Here is a 6,204-nt window from a genome sequence, read left to right as displayed (position 1 = left end):
TCTGGACTGTGCATTTCACTTTAGTAATGCAACAAGACTGTGGGTATAAACTATAGAATTCTAAATTTAAATATTGGGTGGTCCACCATCTTACTAAGGGCCAGATGCACTAAGCTTCAAAAGTGATAAAATGGAGAGTGATGAACAACCAACCAATCAGCTCCTACCGGACATTTTTCAAACACAGTCTGTGACATGGCAGGGAGGAGCCAGGGCTAGTTTAAGCCTTCGGGGGTCCTGGGGTCATTTTAGACAGGGGACTCCCCCTCCCACTTCTCATTACTGGCCACAAACTGCACAGGAGAATATTACACTGTCAAAACACTGAGTAAAGGCAGAATAAACTTGGTCAATGGGTAACTGCAGGGGGGGAATAATATAAACATATATATAGTGGAGACAGAGACGGGGCGGCACTCACGGAAATAACACTCAGACACAGAGGTACGCTTAACGTTTCAATTCCCTTAACAAATGTTCATCAGAAAATTTGTTAAGTGTACCTCTGTGTCTGTCTGAGTTTTATTTCCGTGAGTGCCGCCCCGTCTCTGTCTCCACTACTCCAATGATACCTACAGGAGGGCACCCAGAGCCAGTTACCAATTAAGGTGTGAGTGCTGAACCCCTGGGAATATATATATATATATATATATATATTTTTTTTTTGGAAAAGACTGTAAAGGTGTGCGCACAGAACTAGTATGAACACCTCAAGTCCAATAAATCAACCTGCGTAACACACAGGTGTAGCTAACCACCAGAGTCCTCAATATCTGACCCGCCGCAAAATCCTCAAACACCTCTGGGATCCACAGAGGAAGGAAATCTAGTAGGGAATAGAAGAAATGCGCTTCATGGTGCAGTATGTAATGATAAAAACACACTTTAATAGTCAAGGTCCACATAGTAAAAGCAATGGGGACTCGTACCAAATTATTCAACAGTGTGGGCTGGGTACCACATGGTATAACATATGACCAAAGGAAAAGCTGCTCACGATACCCCTGGAGTCACCGCTCGTCTCACTAGAAGCCAACCAGCTGGTGTGCCGTGCAGCAACAGGAGACGACTCGGATGGATGGAATCACTGGGCACCGTGTCAGACTGTGGAGCGTAGTAGGCCACGCCCTGACGCGTTTCGTCGTAAGACTTCCTCAGAGGGCGTCTGACAAAGCCTTATGAGTCGTCTCCTGTTGCTGCACGGCACACCAGCTGGTTGGCTTCTAGTGAGACGAGCGGTGACTCCAGGAGTATCGTGAGCAGCTTTTCCTTTGGTCATATGTTATACCATGTGGTACCCAGCCCACACTGTTGAATAATTTGGTACGAGTCCCCATTGCTTTTACTCGGTGGACCTTGACTGTTAAGGTGTGTTTTTATTACATACTGCACCATGAAGCGCTTTTCTTCTATTCCCTAATATATATATATCCAGCAAGGGGCAACTCCGAGGGTGACATCCAGAACAAGAAGTCCATGTATATAGAAAATAAGGACGCACTCTCCAGTATTTTAAATGCAGATAAAATCAGATGTGTGTTTCAAAATGCTTGACAAAAGAGGTAAATAGTAATACTCAACGACCGTTTCAGTCCACTGGGGACCTTCATCAGGAGCTAAACCTCAATGGCAGCAATACATCAGAGGGTACAGCTCAGACCACACAGCAGGTTCCTACAGCGGTTCCTACTGCTATATATAGAAGCAGTAGACCGGCACCTCCACTCATAGTCAGCGTGCAGCTTTGCTGGGTGCCCTCACATGAATTGTAAATACAAGCTGGGGAGGAGCACGGCGCTCTCAGCTGAATAAATCACTCATACACTTGAGGTTATTCAAGGCAATGTTTCAATGCCTTTTAATAGGCATTTTCATCAGGCTTAACAGAATTATAGTAACAAACATACCTTTTATATCCACCCGAGTGCACCAAACTGACGCTGTGTAGCACCGCCCGTCGGATCGGGTCCCGGCGGGTGACGTCATCAACAAGCTTCCCGTAGTGTGACAAACCCGTCACCATAACAACGCTCTAAAAAAAATAAACAAACATTTAAAACATTTTTTATTCCTAAATTAAATTACCTAAATGCTAGTTAGATGAGAACAGATCATGCATTATTTGCGGGTTCTCATTGAGCTCTTTAGGAGAAATGGTATTTAACCAATAGATCCACTTTGTCTCACATTTTAACAATTTCAAACCTCTGTTACCACCCCTAATGTCAACAGGGACATGGTCTATCATCCGATAGCGGAGCGATGGGAGGGTGTGTTTTTTGGCCAAAAAATGTTTGGGCACTGGGAGGTCGCATTTACCCCCTGCCAGTGCTGCCCGTATCGTGAATCTATGTGTAGTAATGCGTTCTTTGAATGACCTCTCGGTTTTACCGATATATGATAGTCCACACGGACATATCAATTGGTATACTACATATCTAGACTCACACGACTTAAGGTGCGTACACACGGGTGCAATTATGTATGCAATCGCTGGCAAAATGGTCGCTCAGCGACCATATTGCCAGTGATTTCATGTGCAGCCGGCGATAGATGGCTGGGAGCGCGCTCCCGCGGCCAGCCCTTCATGGTTGCAGGAGCATGCTCCTGCGACCAGCGGCTTCCCCCAGCGATCGCCGGGCAGGAGGTCAGCGCCGGAGAAATCAGCGCTGTTCTCCCATGCCCTGCGACGCTGCTCCCTACCTCCTCCCGTCACCTGCTGCTGCGCTCCGCCTCCGCCCCGTAGCCGTGTCTCCTTTTCATCGCTGATGAAAAGGAGACACTAGCAATATGATTGCTGGGGATATATTGCTAGCAATATATCCCCGGCAATCATATAGACCCGTGTGTACACAGCAAGAGTGTGATGGATAGTAAATTTCTTACCCAGGTGGGGATGATAAAAAAACATTACCGGGTATCATGCATGCACCCTCTAGGTGCCGTTTTTTGGGGCGCACTGATGTATGAGATATCAGATTTCACCAACACCTCTCTGAGATTGGGTGGTCTCTGATAACACACCATCAAGCGTGTATCAGATAACCCAATCTCCTGATCCGTGCGTATGATGGGCCACAATTTTTTTGAGAGTTTGTTAACTGTAGAGCTGTCACTATTACATTTAGTGACCCAAGGAAGAATGGGTGCTTTGGTCTCTTTAGTTGAAGGGGTCAGCAACTGCTCATGTAATGCTGCTTGCTGTCTAGCCTCCAAAAGAGTACGTACTTTGTACCCCCTTTCTAAAAATCTCTCAATCAGGATGTCAATCTGTGACTCTTCCTCCAAAGGGTCTGAAACTATGCGTTTTATCCTGACCATCTGAGAATAAGGAAGGCCATTAATAAGTCGGGTGGGCACTAGAATGATGCAATAAATTATTCCTATCTGTTTCTTTTTGGAATAGGGAGGTGGAAAGAACACCCTCCTGTAAATGTATCGCCACATCTAAGAAGTGAATAAGATGCTGATCATAATTAATGGTAAATTTTACCGGGCTACCACCTTTGTTATGTACATCAACATGATTAATCAAATCAGCGATAGGCCCCAACCACAAGATCAGCAAATCGTCTATATATCTTAGATACAAGAAGATCCTGGCTGAAATCTCTGGATGGTTGAAAAAAAATGGATTGTTCAGCAAAAAACATATAAATATTGGCATAAGCTGGGGCTGCATTAGACCCCATAGAACAACCATTCAGTTGCAGCCAAAATCCTATATCATGAAGGAAGTAATTTTTAGTCAGAATGAACTTTAACAAAGACAATAAGAATTGGACATCGGGGCCACTGTAATCTTCCTGTGCTAGAAGAAAAGCCTCCACTGCCGCCATCCCCTCTTCGTGAGGGATGATGCTGTAGAGGCTTTTCACGTCTAACGTTACTAGCCACAGTTCTTCCATAGGTATTGATGGATTTTGCAACCTCAACAGTAAAGAAGTAGTGTCCAGCAGATATCTTGGATGATTACGGATATACGGTAGCCAAAGTGCATCCAAATAGACAGAGATCAATTGTGTCAAGGATCCTCTTGCCGCAATGATGGACCTACCAGGGGTGTCCACCATTGATTTATGGATCTTCGGTATACAGTAAATCACAGGTACTACCCGGAATTGTGGTATCAGTGCATCCATAAGCTGTTGTTCAATGATTGAGCGATGCACCGCATCCTTGAGCAATTTGGTCAATTCCATCCGAAATTCATAAGTAGGGTCCCGGGACAAAGCTCTATACAGTATATTAAACGGTCTGACAATTGTGTGTCCAACTCTGCTTTGTATTTGTTGTAGTCCATAACCACCAGTGCTCCTCCCTTATCTGCCGGTCTAAATATCAAACTGCGATTAGTAGATAGTTTCCTCAAAACATAGCGTTCGGCTGTACTCAGGTTGGAGTGATGCGGTTGTTTTCTTGACAATTGCTCTTCAACTTGTGAGGATAACAGGCGGTTAAAGGTTTGAATAGATGAATTATTGGTTTGGAGATCGAAGGTAGATCTGGGTAGTAATTTGCGTAGTTGTACTGGGATTAGGTAATTACCGTCCTTGTTCTGTAGAGGGTTTTTAAAGAAGAACTTCCAAATTGGCAGATGGGGAAAAAGATAGCCCTTTGGACAGGATCTTCATTTCTTCATCGGATAGTTGATATGAAGAAAGATTAACAACTACATTCTGGTCGGAACTGGGGGTTTTCTTCCAGTTATTTTCTTCCGGTACCTGGCTGCAGGATCCACAGATCCTGAGGTCCCGTCGCCGCTGCTTGCAGCGCGCCTCGAGGACCAGTCAGCACGCCGCACCCGACAGCCAAGGCAGGGGTAAGTATAGCACTGATCTCCCGTTAGCGGGGGATTCAGTGTAAAAAGCCGCGGCAGCGCACTTTTTAAATACAGCGCCATTACTGAGGAGCGAGAGCGCGGCATGCTGGGTACTTCCGCTTCCTCCTTCTTTGTAGGAGCGGCAGCCATTGAAGCAGCAGCGTGATCCGCGGCTCCCTCGAGGTGTCTGCGAAGTGCCGGTGACCCTGGTTCAGTGAGTCACAGCGGGACATAGGAGGTCAGGGCGGCTTGGACTGTGTCCAAAAAGGTCCCTTAGCCGGCGCAAGTTATATTTATATACAGTGCACGTATCAGGCTTGTGGCAGACTCTGATTTTTTTCTATACCTCCTCTTTCTCTCCTCTCTGTGAAAGATTGCTGAGTGTATGATGGCTGGTAAAAATATTGCGTGCAAGAAGTGCAGCAATAAATTCACCCCACACGCGGAGGGCGCCATTTTATGTCCCTCATGTGCTGCATCCCCAGCCCCCCCTCCTTCAATGTCGGGGCAGGACATGCCTGTATGGGCTTCCCAGTTGTCTACAGTGATTTCTCAGCTAGCCTCTGAGTTATCTTTGGCCAGACAAGATAGGGATGCAGCCAGGGATCAGCAGGCAGAGTTAACCTCTGCTGTGGAGGGTCTGTCTAGAGCATTGCATGCAGACCCCTCTACACCCCCTCCCCCTAGACTGGCTTCTGCTAATAGGATGTTTCCTCAGGTCCCTCTGTTAGATGATACAGATGATTACATGCCAGCTCTAGAGGAGGGTGAATTTCATGAGCCTGATGCTGAGCCTGATGCTCCGCTTATACAGGACACTGATGTCCCCTCTCAGGGTTTAGAGGACTTAATACAAGCAGTCCGGTTAACCCTCAATGTCACGGAGGAGGAGAGACCTGCTGCACGTCCCTCAGTGTTTGCTAAAAAGCAGAGACAGTCTGCATATTTCCCAGCCTCAGAGGAACTGGATGAACACTTGCAAAAAGCTTGGTTACACCCAGACAAAAAGTTTCAGGTGTCTCAGAGATTTTTCACTGCCTATCCTTTTCCTAAAGATGCTAGGAAGTCATGTGAAACGCCACCTGCTGTTGATTCTTCGGTATCACGCTTGTCCAAAAAGACAGTGTTGCCCATTCCAGGAGCCTCTACCCTTAAGGATGTGTCTGATAGGCGGTTAGAGAGTGCTCTGAAGAATATTTATTCAGCCGCTGGTCTTTTACAACGTCCAGCACAAGTGGGCTGTTGGGTCAATAGGGCCATGGAGGTATGGGCATCCCAGGTGGCCTCCTCTCTAGACCCAGGGGCAAGTGATATGTTGCTCTTAGTGGAACACATACGTGAGGCTGCAGGTTACTTGGTAGAAGCCTCTTCAGATGTTTGTA

Source organism: Crinia signifera, chromosome 8, assembly GCF_055691185.1.
Source record: "Crinia signifera chromosome 8, ASM5569118v1, whole genome shotgun sequence".
In the NCBI taxonomy this organism is placed as follows: domain Eukaryota; kingdom Metazoa; phylum Chordata; class Amphibia; order Anura; family Myobatrachidae; genus Crinia; species Crinia signifera.
This window is presented reverse-complemented; position numbering follows the sequence as displayed.